The 17,008-nt window shown below is 36.8% G+C and overlaps 1 long non-coding RNA gene across 1 annotated transcript; it reads right to left on the bottom strand.

Annotated features, from left to right (window-relative positions):
• Nucleotides 1–7,891: 7,891 nt before the first annotated feature.
• Nucleotides 7,892–16,893, bottom strand: LOC116087649. Its single transcript, XR_004117540.1, has 3 exons — nucleotides 16,585–16,893; nucleotides 8,419–8,516; nucleotides 7,892–8,093 (listed from the first exon to the last, which is right to left on the bottom strand). It is a non-coding gene; the product is annotated as an uncharacterized LOC116087649 (long non-coding RNA).
• Between the last annotated feature and the right edge of the window lie 115 nt (nucleotides 16,894–17,008).

Raw genomic sequence — 17,008 nt, 5'->3', positions numbered from 1 at the left:
TCTGCCTCTGTGACTTCCTCCCCCTCCTTCTCTGCCTCTGTGACTTCCTCCCCCTCCTTCTCTGCCTCTGTGACTTCCTTTCTCCCCTCTCCTCCTCTCTACCCTGGTGACTTCCTTCCTCCCTATGTTACTCCAAATCTTTTTTCCCTTTTTTCTTTTACTCAGCTTGAAAATAACCCCCAGAAAGCTTTTATAAAATGCACCTTGGTAAGGACTATTCTACAAGTTTTTTTTCTGATTGTTTTTCCTTGTATTTGGCTTTTTCAAAGGACAGATTCTTTAAGCTTAAATTATCAAACCTGGAAGGTTTTTGTCCATAGATGTGGTATGGTACTGGGTAGAGATATCAATTTCAGTAGTATTTTCTATAAATCAAATCTTATTCTACTGTGCTCATTCATTTTAGTTTCTTCTTACAAAAAATAATGTATCCCTACTGTTTTCCAAGTTGTTTTCTAATGTTAAATTATCTCCTATTATTCTCATCATAACCACACAGGGTGCTGCATCTTCCTTCTCATACTACAAACATGAAGAATAAAATTTATTTACCTTTATCTATCTGACATCTAGTAGGGACATTATCAAAAGCACACCATTGACCAAATACCTTAATAATGTGGCCATTTGCTTCCATTTTCGCCTGACTTTATATTAGTTATAAAGTTACTAGATTAATATCAACAAGTTATTCACTACCAATTCCTACAATGATGTATAATGTTTCTTATTTGTCTGACTATATGAATGTTTTTAAGCATTAGAGATATTGAAATGTTAATTGGTATAATTTGGCCATACCTCAATGGAGCTCATTCATGACACTGTCTGGGTGACCAAGAACTGGAAGCTAAACAGTCCAGAGACTTTGTATATATATATAAAAAAACAATAAAATGATTCCTAATGATACTCTACTATACTTATAGAGTGGTACCCATCAGAGAAATCTTCCAGCAGCTGATGGGATCAGATGCAGAGATATTCAACCAGACGTTAGGTGAAGTAGTAAGTAGCTCGAATTAGAGATCTCCAAGGGCTCCTTTCATTCAGAGATGGGTGACCTCTGCAGAAGAGGAGGAAGGAAGGATTGTCGGAGCCAGAGTGGTCAAGGACACCAGGAGAACACAGTCCTCAGTATCTCCTAAGCAGGGGTCACAGGGGCTCACACAGACTAAAGCAGCAATCCTGGAGCCTGCATGGGGTTGCAATAGACTCTCCACAAACACATCTTTAGCTTGGTGTTTCTGGAGGACTCCTAAAAGCAGGAGTGGGATATCTCTGATTCTTTTGTCTGCTTTGGGGATTCTTTTCCTCCTACTGTTCTAGGTTGTCTCAGTACAGGTTGTCCTGATGAGAGAGTGTGTCCCTAGGCTTATTTTCATTTGTTTAGCCACGTTCAGCTAATACCCTTGGGAGGCCTGTTCTTGTTTGTTTGTTTGTTTGTTTGTTTTGGAAGGGAATTGGAACTGGCGGAGATGGGGAGGTGGGGGCGGGACTGGGAGGAGTACTGGGAGGGGAAAATACAGTAGCAATGTATTGTATGAGAGAAGAATTAAAGAATGTCTAAAAATATTGTAATGTATAGTATTTCACTACAATGTAGTACACGTTGGGAATTATAAAATCAATTTAATTATTTTGATATCTAGACAATATATAACAAATTTTTCAATGAAAATTTGTAAAATAACAGAGTTATGAAACAAAAATGAGAATAAAAAACTTATTCCTAAAATTTATTCTGTTTTCAGATACTGGATCCTGGATACCATAGTAAGAGTTGATGCACTGAAATTGTAGGAGAGTCATGAGAACAGAATATGAATCCATAAATCCACATATGCTCTCTGCTCTCATATGCAGTGACCTGAGTACAGAAAACTTACTGAGCAAACTCCATGAGTTCTTTTGTTTCTCAGCTTCCAAATTGGTTTAGGAAACCAGGACTAGAGGAGAGATATTTATTTGACTACATGTTTCCTTTAAGAAGGTTCTGCTTTGGCATCATGAGACACTTGGCAAGGCTGTGAGTTTAATCTTCTACAAACATTCATTTTAAGCATTCTGCCAGTAAGTCTTGACTCTGCTTCTCAGGGAAACCACCTTTCTTACAACAAGACGTAGAAGATAAGAATGCACAAACACAGCAGACAAGCATTCTCGAAGTCTCACTTTACTTTAAGTCAATCTTATGGAGCCTTCATGTTTCTCTCTCCAGTGTATTAATGATGCTAAACAGCTGCCACCAATCATAGGCAGTTCAGCCACCAGCTATCAGTGAACCTGCCACTGTGCTTTTCTGCTTCTGGTTCCTCATGGCCTCTACCTAAAATACCTTTTACTCATAGCTGAGACTTCTAACCTCACATTTCATTAAGCCAATCAAATAACACCTTCATTATAAGCCAGTCTTGCTCCATCTCACTTTTTTCTTTAAGGGAGCTACTATTATTGTTCATCATACATACACACACCTACACACACACACCTACACACTTTTTCTGATTATATGTTGAACAATGATATGCTTGGCATGATCTTCTGGACAAAGTTCCAGTTCTAAAACTGATCCCCATGCTGACACAATAGTATGTCCTAACTCTTAATAATTCTGAAGGAAGGTGTGTGTGTATGTGTGTGTGTGAGAGCTATAGGGGAACAGGTTAGCTCTCTATATGAACAATAAACTGGGATAAGTGTTGCCCTTTTTTGATCTCAATGTCTTGAACATCTTACATTTAATTTCTAAGCAATTTTCCACTTATTCTAAATATTCCACTGGCCTTTTACTTAATGAACTTGTATCATATACTCAGAAATTTTACAGTCTATCACTAATCTGAGCAATGTAAGTTCAAATCACTCACTTTTTTTGTAGTTACTTTTACTTGGGTGTTTGCACCAGTAGGAAAACAAGCTAACAAACAAACAAACAAACAAACAAAAGCCCGCATCAGCAACAATAAGCCAAAAACTGGTTTTGGTTGTGTTTTGCTTCCTTCTATGGATATCCCTCAAATTATTATAGACTCTGCTGTTAATAGCTATTCTCAAATAACATTTTAATTCTAGATACACAGTTTACACTCTGGGAACTCTCCATATTTATGCAATTGACACAGTTTTTCTTAGTAATGAAAAAAACTTACATAAATAAGGATCTGGAATGTTTCCTCTGATGGCCACATTACTTGAACCCCAAAGTTGCTATCAGAAAACAAACTATTTAATGGTCATTCCCTTTTTATATTAAACCTACAAATGCTTCTCATTTATGGAAAAACATTTTTTTTGTTATTTTATACATTGTGTCTGTAGTTGTCTGACATACAATCATTGCCAGAAATGACCATTGTCTTAGGGTTTCATTGCTGTGAAGACAAACCATGACCATGACGACATTTAATTGGGGCTTGCTTACATGTTCAGCTGTCCAGTCTGTTATCATTAAGGCTGGAAGCATGGCAGTATCTAGATAGCCATGGCACTGGAGGAGCTGAGAGTTCCAGCTCTTCTTCAGAAGCTAGGAGACTACTGGCTCCCACACTGTTAGAAGTGTCTCATTGCTCAACCCCACAGTGACACACTTCCTCCAACAATTGTGCCACTCCCAGGCAAACATATTCAAACCACTCCAACTGTCTTCACCATATATCTCTTCAGTCTATAGATAGAGCGTACATTATTCATTTCTCAATGTATGAAGATACATAGTTTCATAGTTTGTGTGAAGTTTCTTTTGAGCACACAGATTTAATACCTATGTAATAGACTCATTTTGACATAGCAAATTTTTAATTTATTTTCTTTTGATGTAATAATTCCTAGATGGCTTTTACCATTTCTACTGTAAAACTTGCATCACTGTCTCTCTATATATCAACCTTGTGTAAGGTATTAGGTGAGATTCAAGGTATACTCACAGATCCATGCATTTTCTTACCTGTTTTGAAAATAATATTCATATTTAATATATGCATATCATATAAAAATTCTGGATATGATTCAATAAAGAGAAATTACCTAACACCATGAGTTAATAAAACAGATGAGAGTTGAACACAGTGAAGAAGCCAGGAGGTTCTCTACATTATAGGAATAAGTTCTACTTAAGTCAAGCTCTCATTGTAAAAATTACCTTTGGATCTTTCAGTGTTGTCATAAGCACATAGAGGTCTGTTGCCTGGTCACATGAAAATAATGGAGAATTCCTCTATTATGCACATTCCTTTACAATCTTTGAATAATGTACCTATTAAATGTATTGTGTATTCAAAGCATCATGTCAAATTAGCTTTAATCTCTGAATTTTCTAAGTTTCTAAGATAGAATTAGGTAGGCAACTCTTTTCTAATTTAAAAAATATTCAAAGAAATAATTGTGACAATTCACTATGGTCAGATTTTTAGGCTACTAAGTTTTTATTTTCTTAATGAAGATTAGGGTTATATGAATTATTTCATATACTTAAAAAATTTACTATGAATGACAGAACACAGGATTCCAATTACTTTAATAAATGATAAAGAATCATAACTTTTGACTGTCTCTATAATTTTTGTATTAAAATATCCTGCAGTCTCACAATAAAGAGCTACTTGTATTGTACCATAATTATAAGTCCTTGAACATCCCACTCTGTGTCAGTCTGTCCCACCTGAAATTAAAAACATTCACTATTTCTTTAATATTTGAATATTTGTTTCATTTCATCAAAAACATTTACTAGTTGCATGGCATGTTCCTGGTCCTGTATCTATCCTGTCCTGTATGATAATACAATACATGCATATCTTTATCTTTGGAAAATTGTTGTCTGAGAAATGCAGAAAAGCAAGTAACATACTTATGCCTTCATCTTTTGACATATTCTGAAGCAGTGGTTGGCATAATGTTGTATGAAACCCAAAGAAGAAAGACATTCAGGTAGTTTCAAGAAGTCAAGTCGCTGCTAACTGAAAGATGAGTTTCCCATGGTAGGAATACACTCTCTTTCGGGTGATATTTTTAACACAGAGTCTTGTGTATCTCAGATGGGCCATGTAGCTAAAATGACCTTGGATAAACTCCTGAGCCTCAAGCAGGGTTGTCTCTGACCCTTTTGCCTGCCATTGGATCCCCTTTCCCTAGCTGGACTCTCTGGTAAGGTCATAGTGCTGCTACAAATTGGTGTCCGAGGGTAAGCTGGTACCCAAGAGGGGAGGGCTTCACTTTCTCTGAGAAGAAGGGGAGGAGGGACTTAAAAGGGTGGGCCTGGGGGCAGAGAAATGAATAGACAAATAAATTAGTGAAAAAACAAACTCCTGAACTCTTGTCTCTGCCTAGGACTAGAACTATAGGCATGTGTCACCACACCAGGTGTATACAGTATTATAAATTAAATCCACAGCTTAGTACATTCTAGAAAATCATTCTAGGAAGTAAACTATCCTAGGCCAGGTTAGCAATTTTTAAAAAATAATATTCTACTACATCCATATGTTACATTCTGCTTTTCCAATCTCCTGCTGTTGGACTATAGTTAAAAATATCCCTTTGAAAATGAGAAATGAGGGTAAAACATTTTTCTAAGATCCTGTTTTCAGTTACTCAGAATCACAACTGCTAAATTACATAATTTTAACTTTTTTATTATTTACATATTTCTTATGTAAAAAGACTTGTTTCATTGCAGCATTAAAAAATTAGTCCTGCATGTGTGAGAAAGTATGCTTCATTGTAGCATTTTTTTTAAAAATAGACATTGGTTTTGCATATGTGAGAAAACACAGTATTTGTATATCTGAATCTAACTCATTTCAGTTAATATGGTGCCTTCAGGTTCACCTGTTTTCCTGCACATGAGAAAACACATTCTTCTTCATGACAAAATAAAACTATGTTGTGCATGCAAAGAATGTTTTCTTTCTTTAATCTTTCCTTATATTTGATCATGTTCTGTCTTCTCCCTCGACTCCTATCTCCTTCCATACCAAACTTAATGTTCTTTCTGTCTCAAACAAAACAAAACAAGACAAGATGAAAAAACTGAGAGAACAACAATGAGAAAAACAAAACCAAAATAAACTGAAAAAGAAGAAAAAGGAAATCAGTAAAATGGAAAATATTAAAACAAAAAGTCCATTAAAAGTCTAACAACACAAACCGTGTGGTCTATGTTGTACTGGCCAGGTCCTCCAGGACATGGAGTCTGCTCTAGCGTGCCCCAGAGACACTCCACTGGAGAAAAGTGATTTCCCCCTTTCCCAGCAGATATAAATTGCGAAGAGGTTCTTGGTTAAGTATATGGCTTTGTGTCCACTTCCCCTTCTCAGTGCTGGGGTTTTTGACTGTGTTTAAATCTGTGTAGGCCTTGTGTGTGCTACTCATATTCTAATTTCAGTTCATTTGTGCATACAGCCTGTTCTTTGAAAACACTATTTCCTTGGCTCTTAAAATCCACAACCCCTGGCTCTTAAAATCTTTCTGGCTTTATTGTGTAGATCCCGAGCCTTGAGAGAAAGGGCTTGACCAGGACTGAGTCTTCCCAAGTCTTTACCATGTGCACACTGTCTCGTTGTGAATCTCTATGTTAATTCCCATCTACTGTGAGAAGAAGCTTCTCAGATGAGAGTCGAATGATGCTCGGATTTGTGGATTTAACAACATGTCATCAGGATCAATCTTATTGCTATGTTCCTCTAACTGCCTAATAATAGTGACATTTTTACTGGGCCTAAGAGCTACCTTGTCTCGGGTTCTTTGCCAATTTAGCCATGCCATGTATAGTTCCATCTCATGGAATGGGCTTTAAATCCTGTTGGGGTCCAGGAATCACCTCACAAACCACAGGAACCCTGATCTCAGTCAGACAGGGAGAGTTTACTGAGCATTTGCTCCAGGACTGGTTGACCAGGACCATGGTCCAGATTTCAGAACTGAACTGAACTATGACACTGAATTAAGATTCTCTGAGGTTTTTAAGCCCCAGATCCACACACATTTGTGCCATGCTATTTCACCAATCAGGATTTAAGGATAGGGGCATTTCCTCTCCCTAAATTGCCTTGTCTAATATTCATGTTGTAACTTGTCTACCAGGATGACCCTTGTCTAATATTCATGTCTTAACTTGCCAACCAGGATATCAGTTACCCATGTACATGTCTCTTTTTGGCAAGTAGGATGTTAGTTCCCAGGGAGGTCTTAAGAATTTAAACTTTACTGGAACACTATTCAAATTGGAAGTCTTATTCCAAATACTTTCTTATATTGGTGCAAGTGTCTCTTTTATGTTGGGGTCCATCCCAGGGGCAACTTATACCATAAAAGCTTATATACAGGTATAGGAAGTGCTGTTAGGTGGTTAGTTCTGGTCAAAGCTTAATTGGGTAAGTATACAAAACAATTCTATTGACTTCTATCATGATTGGTTTCTGAGGGTACAGAATATAATAGAATACATAATAAATCTTGGCATTATAAAGTTTCCTAGTAACAGAAAAAACATAGGAGAGAGTTTCCTTATAATGACAGGCTTTCCAGGTAACAGTTACATAGGCCCTAACATCCCATCTAGGCCTTAATAGTTTACTTCAGCCTTAACAAATCTAATCAAAAGTGGTTGTTTACTCACACAATATTTATGACACAGTTTTTTACCAGTATATCTTGCAGGAAGATCACTGCAGTAGGTTGTAAGATTTGTATAGCTGCAGGTAATCACACTGGTGATTACCACGCATACTAGGAGGTATTTAAAAGTATGAATGTTAGTAGAGATGAAACTTTCAGTTGGGAACCAGTTCAACTTCTCCATGTGTGATGAAATAAGTAAGTTGTGTCTTCCGAAATACAACATTACCGTCAGATTACAGAAGGTAACAGCCTTGGAATAATCTGTTGTGTGTGGGGAGATCTGTAAGACCCCTTCAGTGATTCAACTCGTTATAACTCATCCCGAGTAGTCCATCTTCTTTATATATTCGTCTTCTTCTTCTTTTAATTAGCATTTGGATGACTCTATCACCTGGCTGTTATAAATGGTACTGCAATAAAAATGGTTGCAGGTATCTGGATGCTGAACTAGAATTCTTTGTGGCAACAATATTCTGGGTAACAAAATGAAAATTAAACATGAGTTTCATTTTCAAAACAAGCAAAACCAAGCCGGGCGTGGTGGCGCACGCCTTTAATCCCAGCACTTGGGAGGCAGAGGCAGGTGGATTTCTGAGTTCGAGGCCAGCCTGGTCTACAGAGTGAGTTCCAGGACAGCCAGGGCTATACAGAGAAACCCTGTCTCGAAAAACCAAAAAAAAAAAAAAAAAAAAAAAAAAAAAAAAAAAAAACAAGCAAAACCAAGACTGACTAGAAGGCCAAACAGGAAATGTGCTTATTGTCTAACTTGGCAACCACAGTTTGATCCCTGTAATACACCTGGCAAAAGTTGAGATCTATCCACAAGCTCTCCTCTTCTTAAGATGCCTTTTATTCTTCATGGTATAGGATTCCAGCAGGAAGATACTCAACAAGTCCTGGGAAATAAAAACATAAAATTAAAAAACAAGTTGAAGAAGTCAACAGATTATTGAAAGATGAATAAAAGATGGGAATAAACCATCTCCTTGGTTATTGTTTAATTATTACTTCTTAAAACAAAGTTTTAAGTATACTAAGCTGGTCTGGAACTCACTATGTATCCACGAACAACCTTGCTTTAACTTCTTATCTTCCTGCCTCTATCTGTCTAGGGCTGAAATTACAGATGTATTCCACCACACCCCAAATGACCACACACATGAACACACACTCACAGGCAAAAACACTAAACAATTAAATGTGAAAAAAGAGATAGTAAAGCAAACACAGTATGTAAATACATTGTGAGATAAAGTTGGTCAATACTATGAAAGGCTGTATTTTACATCAACACTCCTGCTGTCATCAATGCTCTTTGAGGTTTGTGGTGGCTAAGTTTCTTCGTCAATTCAACTGGATATGGGATCATGTAAGATAAATACACTTACTGATGTCTTTGGGGACATTTCAGGTAGAGTCTCACAGAAGTGGCAAACCCTGCCTTGGATGTGAGTAAATAGGGAAAAAGAGTTAGCAAAATGAGCACCAATATTCTCATTTCTGTTTCCCAACTGGCACTGTGGACTGAGCTTCCCAGCATTATAGACCACATTGACTCAAACCAAGAGCCAAAACAAACTCTTCTTTTTACAAGCTGTTTTCATCAAGAATCTATCATAGCAATGTGAGAAAGGGAACTAATATGAGGGTAACTGCTTATAAAAGGAGTCCCATGATGCCAAGCTTGACGATTTTCTATGGTTAGGCCAGAAGGAATATTTTACCCCAAGGTCTGCTTGTCCTTCATAAAAGAATTATGATTGTAGTTATAATTAGTAAAGTTGCTTAATTAAGTTAGGCATTTGCCAGACATCAAAGATTATAACATCAACCAATTGTTTGCCAGTATAAGTTATTAGAGTAATTTACTTTATATTAAATAGACAATTAAATGTGCCAAGTAAAGCAAACAAATACACCTCCCTTTCAACATCCCCAAGAATCCCTTGAGTGCCAAAGCTGCTTACTAACTCTCTACAAGCTTTGAACTTCACAGTCTGAGCAAGTTGCTCTGTTTTATAGTATGAATATAGACAGACCTTATTCACGGAAGTGCTAATAAAGTTCTGAGCTATCTACTATGACCACACCTTCTCTGATTCACATAAATCCTCTCAGTTTGACTCTGTGTTATTGCAGGGCCTAAGGACCATGGTGGCCAGGTTGGAAAGTTACCCTTCTCTTCTCTCTCATATAAGTTTCCTTTTCAATGGTGAGGGTAGCATCTTTTTAAACATTGCTTCTCATTATCTGAATCTACTTAAACCAAAATAAGCATGTGATTTATAAGCCATAGGGTGATGGTGGAGTTAGTGAATGATGACTTATGCTTCCCTTGGCATATTCTTGCTTACCAGGTAGAAGGAGCTATAAGTCTCTCTTCAGTCACTTTTATAAGAACACTAATCTCTTTGACTGGTGCTTCAGTCTCTGAGAGGCCCCAAGAGTCAGTCCAGATTAGTTGACTCTGTTGGTATTCTTGCAGATTCCCTATCCTCCCTGGGTCCCTCAATCCTTCTATAACTCTTTCACTAGACTCCCTGAGCTCCATCTAATGTTTGGCTGTGGGTCTTCACATCTGTTTTGGTCAACTTCTGGGTAGAATCTCTCAGAGTACAGTTATTTCAAGCTCCTATCTGCAAGCATCACAAAATAGAATAGCATTAGTCATGTCATGGATGGGCTCTTGCCCAAGGAATGGGTCTCAAGCTGGCCATTCATCCGCTGGTTATTTCCTCAGTCTCTGCTCCATCTTTATTCTTGTACTTTTGGTTGACAGGACTGAACCAGCAACCAAAGAGGCCCATGGGCTGGACCTACAGTGCCTCCCCATATCTAGCAGATATGCAACATGTTCTTTATACAGGACCTCCAACAACTACAGGAACACTGTCCATGACTCTGTTGGCTGCGTAGGATCCAGTTCCACTATTTTGGCTGCCCTAGTCTGGCCTTAGTGGAAAAGGATATGCCTAGCCCTACAGTGTCTTGATGTGCTAGGGTAGGTTCCTGCTTAGGGGGCACTCCTCCTTTTCAGAGGAAAAGAGGAGGGGGAAGGGGCAACATGAGGGAGGGACAGAGGAGGATGGAGGGCTGTGATCAGGATGTGAAGTCAATAAATAAATTAATTAATGAGAATAAAAGAACATTAGGCAGAGACCTCACAACTTAACCACCTACCGATATTACCACCATGGGCCTAGGATTTCAACATGAATTTTGAGCACATTTGAAGACATCACTTTATGTCAATTAGTTTTCATTTCATCTGTGTTGTTTTTAATCAATGATAATACACTCAATGTTGTTAGAAAATAAAACACAATCTCACTAGTCTTTATTATTTGGCTTTATCTTTTCTTCTTATGTGGTCTTAAAATATGGCAAGTATTCTTTAATCCTTCGCATTCTATAATTCTTTCTTCTTAAAGTTTATTTATTATTGACAATCTAACACACATGCAGAATGTGTTTAGAGCATTCTTGTTCCTCAATCCCCCTTCCAACTCTGTTCAGACCTCCACTCATATTCACCTTCCAAATTCATGCCATTTTATTTTTTTCCCACTGAACTCACTGAGTTCAACTAGTGTTGTGGATATGAGCAAGGGTGTAGGGTCATCCATGGATCATGGGCAACCTACCATGGGTTTTGCAACTGAAGAAACCTGTTTCTCAATCCTTCAGTAGCCATCAACTCTCAATACATCCTCGGCTAGGATAAGACCTCTTGAACCCATTCCCCATCAATGCTAGAACATTTACCATCTTGGTTTTGTGTAGTCAATTATAGCTGCTGTGAGTTCATGAATGCATTAGCCCTAAGATGACTAGAAGATGTTGTTTTCCAGCAATAGTTCTAAACATCTGTCCTCTTAGAACCTTTCAGCCCCTCCTCTGTGAAATTCCTTAAGCCTTGTATGGAAGGGGGTATGAGAGACATACTATTAAAGAGCATTTGTTTATGTGGATTCTAATATTGTATGTAATGTAAACACTACAAATTAATGCACACATTTACAAGATATTTAATTAATTCATTTAAAAGTAATTTCACACCAATAAAAATACATTTTTAGAGGAAGATCAACCTACTCAGAAGTGTGAAAAGTGTATTATTTTGCAATCACATGAATCTCTTTGACATCTTAATATTGTTACTTTCTTGGTATACTTACCACTACCATTACTGTTCTTGTAGTGCAATCCTGTTGCCTTGTGGATTTCTACCTCATACAAATGTATAATGGAACAACAAGAATTATGTCAATAACCTTTACATATAAATTAAAATAGTATTTTTTGACAAGCTGTAGATTTTTACAAGTGAATTGTCCTGTGCATTTTGAAACTGTATCAGCCCTTCTGTTGCTGTGTTTTATTAAAATCCATGCACCTGTCTGGATAATTAATTCATGACTCATTGTGTATTGTTCATTTGGGAAATACTTTCATTGCCTTTGTCAATCTTTCAAAATTTTATATACTTCACTTATACAGTATAAAATAATCTATTTAACCAATACTATCATCAATATTTTGACCTTGACAAAAAGTAACTTTTCAAAGTGTAAATGGCAATTAAAGCTACAATATTATCTGTAGTGAAGTAGTGATGTTTGAAATTTAATAAAGTTATTTTTCCTATGTATCATTTTTATATTAAATCTAGCTTTCATTTTTAATGATTACTTTTATGTTATTTTAATTCCAATAAAATTAGTAATTATATTGCCTCATTGAAATATTCTCCATTAAGCTTGTCTATTTTAAAATATAAGTGCTTTGTAATAAAGAATGCAATTAAGGTTTGCTTAGGGTGTTATTACCCTTGTGGTTGGGAATGTTTCTGTAAAATTGGTGCCAATGCCAGCTCAGAGTGAAAAGTCAAATATACTAATTATATACTTTGAATATACTAGATCACTGGTAAGAATCCTGAGAACACCCAAGATTCCATACACTAAACTATGGGAAGTGCATGCTCCAAATAGAAGCATTTAGGTCACTCTGACAGCAGAAAGTACACCTATAAAGACAAAAGAGAGGCATATCCATGAGTGGCACATAATGAATAGGAGCCTGTAATTCCAAAGGCATGTCCAATGTTTGCTTCCCAAACATGGCCAGATCTGTTCAGTCTTTGGGTTACTGGACCTCTGGAGAAGTATTGTAAATAATAACAGTACAAAGACAAGTTGGTAGGCATTCAATGCCATCCACATTAGCCTTAGTCATATACTGATTTACATGTACTTCTTCCCAAATCTGTAGGACAGCAATGTGTAAAACAATAGACGTTGGCAAAATGTGGTTAGATTAAAATTAGGTAAAATCAAAGAAGTTTTAAATTTTAATTTCTCAATTATTGTAGTCACTTTCCAATGCTCAATCATATATGGCCAATCGCTATTATTTCATAAAGTGACTATATAAGACATTGCCACCATTGCAGAAAGCTCATTACTCACTTTACTATGAGATGCCATGTTCTTTGTTTATTATGGTAGTGTATTTCATTCTATATTACTTATTTAGTATCTGTCGTTCATAGCTTTTTCATGTTTCTGTTTGTTCTTTAATATAAAAATCATAGCAATGCCCTGCACATTGTTCCTCTATGTCCTTCACTTGCAGGTCACCCTTAACTAATCTTAGAGGGACTCCATCTATGAAATTGTATTGGCTCATTCTCAGTCCACTTATGCATTTTTTTTTTACCTTTTCTTATTTTTTTCAACTCATTAAGGGCAAAGTAAAGCCATAGACTTATATTCTATTATCATGTAAAACTTCTCTACCAGCATTGACTGAACTCTTGAAAAGACTGGTCTCAGAGAATGTTGAATCCTTGGCACAATCCTGACTATTCTTAGCCTAGTGAACAAATGTTGCTAACCTTTCCACAGTCTCTCTGTAGCCAGCTTCCCGCCCAAAACAAAACAAACTGATACTTTGTATTTGTATGGCATACTCCTCTCTCTCTCTCTCTTTCTCTCTCTCTCTCTCTCTCTCTCTGTTTCTCTCTCCTCTCCAGAGAGAGCAATGAGGAGCAAGATAAGGTAGTAAGAGTCATCAAAAAAAGAATCCTTGCTTCTTAATTTCTACAATATTTTTCTTGTAACAAAAGCAATTGAATGGGGTAGCTACAGAGCAAGATTCGCTAGCCCTAGAATGATGGTGTATATATAAATAGTACATAGTAATTTCCACAATTTTTGCATTGGGTTTTTTTAACCAGGATAAAAGCTTGCTGAAGCTAATTATGATTGCATTCACAGATAGTGCAAGGCAATTTATAGATTCTTGCTGTTTGTGATTTACAGTGAATATTCAAATACCCCTCACCTAGGGATATTAATGTATGAAACCAAGTTGGGATTTAGCTCTTCTATGTAGTGAATGTCACATGTTATATTTTCACCCTTTTAAAATTTACTTTCTGGACAATGAATTATGACATTTACAATATTCTAACTCTGATAATACCTGATAAGGTTGATAAGAACTTTAAGCTCTTCCAAACTTTCTCTTAATTTCCATTCATATAGAGAGTGTATTATCATAGGGATAAAAACAGAACTGGAAGCAATTTTAGAGTCTATTAGTTGGTCTCATATTTTCAGATACACTTGAGATTAAAAGCAGAGAAGTATTCCTTACAGGTTATTAGATCTAAACACTGCTATGCACATATACCATCTACATATTGTCAAGATCAAAATGAGTTGGTCCTTTTTTGTGTTTGTTTGTTTGTTTGCTGGTTTGATGGAGTGAAATAGGATGTTGGCCTTTACATGTGGCAGTTCATATCACTTTCTAACCTTAATTTGTTTTTTATTCTTAACAGTGCTTATTATTTGCTGAAACTACTTTGCAATATTATTTGCTTGTTATATATACATTTACCATCAGGAAATATGACTGTCAAGACAAATCTTTGGTCTGGTCAAAATTCTGACAATTTGGAACTGGACACATAACTAGCACTCAAGAAATATTTCATTGGTGAGTGAGTATAAGGTGAGTTTGGTCACTTTTGATTGAATATTATAACAGCAGTTCTTCACAAACATGCATTTCATATTAAATATGTGGATCACTCTGTAATTATAATTTTGAAAGCTAGGTAGTATTATCATCACTTTAAAGGAAAGATTTTCAAATGTCTAAGGTGTGCTGTTGTTTACATAAAATCAAAAGCTCATTTAAAAAAAGAGCCGTTTCTGGAAAGAAAATGTAAGGAAATGACAAGCATGAACATTCACTTTTAAAAGCAGAAGTGCAGTTCTTTAGAAATGACTTTAAGAGAAATAAGCAAGTACATAAACATTTTAACTTTTTTATTAATTCCTCAAGAATTTCATTTAATGTATTTTGAACATATTCTCCTGCCTCCCCCAAGTCTACTGATGACTACCATCTCTCTTGTCACTCAATGTTGAAATCTCTTCTTTTCATTTTCTTTCTCCATTGATTCCTGTTTCTGTTATACAGCTAGTACTGAGTATGGGGACCGTCCAGTGTGTGATCTATTTAGCAGGGGTCACATTACTAAAGAAAATAGGACCCCTCTCCCAGGAGCAATCAAATATTAATTAGATCCTCAGCTAATGGTGAGAAAGTATGCCCCATATTTCCATTCTATGATTTTTTTTCCTTGATGGACATTGTATAGGCCTTGTGCACGCTGTGACAAATTGCCATGAGCTCATATGGGCAGGTGCCCTATTGTGTCTGGCAAAACAGTATTTCCTTGAAGTTATCCACGGCTTCTGGCTCTTAAAATCTTTCTCCCAACTCTTGGCAGAAGATCCTGGGTTTTGGGGGGTTAGGGTGTGAAATGCATGTTCCATTTAGAGATGAACACAGTCTCTTATTTTCTGAACATTGACTAGGTGATGATCTTTGTGCCAGTTATTAGGAGAAGCTTCTCGTTTGAGGGTTGAAAGACTCGCAGATCCATTGGCATAGCAGTAAGTCATTAAGAGTCATTTTGATATTATGTCCACTCAGCAAAAATAATAGTATTGGGCTCTCCACCAGGACATATAACTTACATAGCCACTAGTTCTGGTGTCTGCTACAGTTTCAGGTGTGTGTTCTATTTTATATCTCTGGAAATCAGCTTTAAATCCAATAAGAAAGTGATTGACCCCTCTCATAACACTCATGCCACTTACATAAATAAACATATCTTTCCAGGATAGTCATTATTGTAGCTTGTAGGATTCAAATTTTAGTGAGATTAAAGATTAGTTTTCTCCTGTGATAGTGTACCTATATGAAAGCCAGCCAGTAGGGACAAAACCTGGAGGTCTTCATTTACCTCCTTGATTTCTCAGTGTTCTGTGACTCAAGTGTATGGAACTTCAACAACAGGATCTTACCATCAACTTCTAGAGAGTTCTGCAAATTATCAGCAATACACTGTAATGCTTGAGTGTCTATGCGGCCCATGGGCTAAGAATTCAAAAAGAAGAAACTCATTCCTGGTACTGAAGTTTGGATTTGTTAGATTGACATGTCTAGTTGGTATATTGTTCCCTGTTTGGAGGGTGTGGTGGTTTGAATATGCTTGGCCTTGTCGGAGGAATTGTGTCACTTGGGGGTGGGCAATGAGCCCCTCCTCATAATTATGTGGGAGCCAGTTTTCTCATAGCTGCCTTCAGGTGATGATATAGAACTCTCAGCTCCTCCAGTGCCATGCCTGCCTGGATGCTGCCATGTTTTCTGCTTTAATGATAATGAACTGAACCTCTGAACCTGTAAGACAGACCCCATTAAATGTTGTCCCTTGTAAGAGTTGCCTTGGTCATGGTGTCTCTTCACAGCAATAGAAACCCTAACCAAAACAGAGGGCATATCCATTAAACCAATTTTTTGGTATGTGTGTATACATATTTTAAGAAACTTATATAGTAGTTTGACTAACCAATAGCACAAAAATGCCTAAAGACCTACCTGCTCAGTGAAAATGGTATGATATTTGAGCTAAATCCTACTTCCTCTATCTTTCCTTCCTACTCTTCTGGAAAGTAATTGTAGCATAGCTGCTGTGGCCAAGCACAGAGCATCTCTCCACACAGTTCTTAAGCACATAACAGTATATTCTCCTAGGCTGTCTACAATTTTCATATTTCCCTTTGCCATTGATGCTATCCAAGGATGGAGGCCAATGATCTTTCTTCTTTCCAATGCTGGAGTTTGGTATATAATTGAAGCAGCACAGCTGAAAATGACAAGATGATGGTCTGCATGTCCAAGCTCAGATATTGATGCTGCTGCTGCTTATGAGGATGATGATGATGATGATGATGATGATGATGAAGAAGATGATGATGACAATGAAGATCACAATGACAGCATTGATGATGACAACAAGAGG

The sequence above is a fragment of the Mastomys coucha genome, unplaced genomic scaffold (assembly GCF_008632895.1).
Source record: "Mastomys coucha isolate ucsf_1 unplaced genomic scaffold, UCSF_Mcou_1 pScaffold13, whole genome shotgun sequence".
In the NCBI taxonomy this organism is placed as follows: Eukaryota; Metazoa; Chordata; class Mammalia; order Rodentia; family Muridae; genus Mastomys; species Mastomys coucha.
Note: the sequence above shows the minus strand (reverse complement) of the source record. Positions and strands in the feature narration are given on the sequence as shown.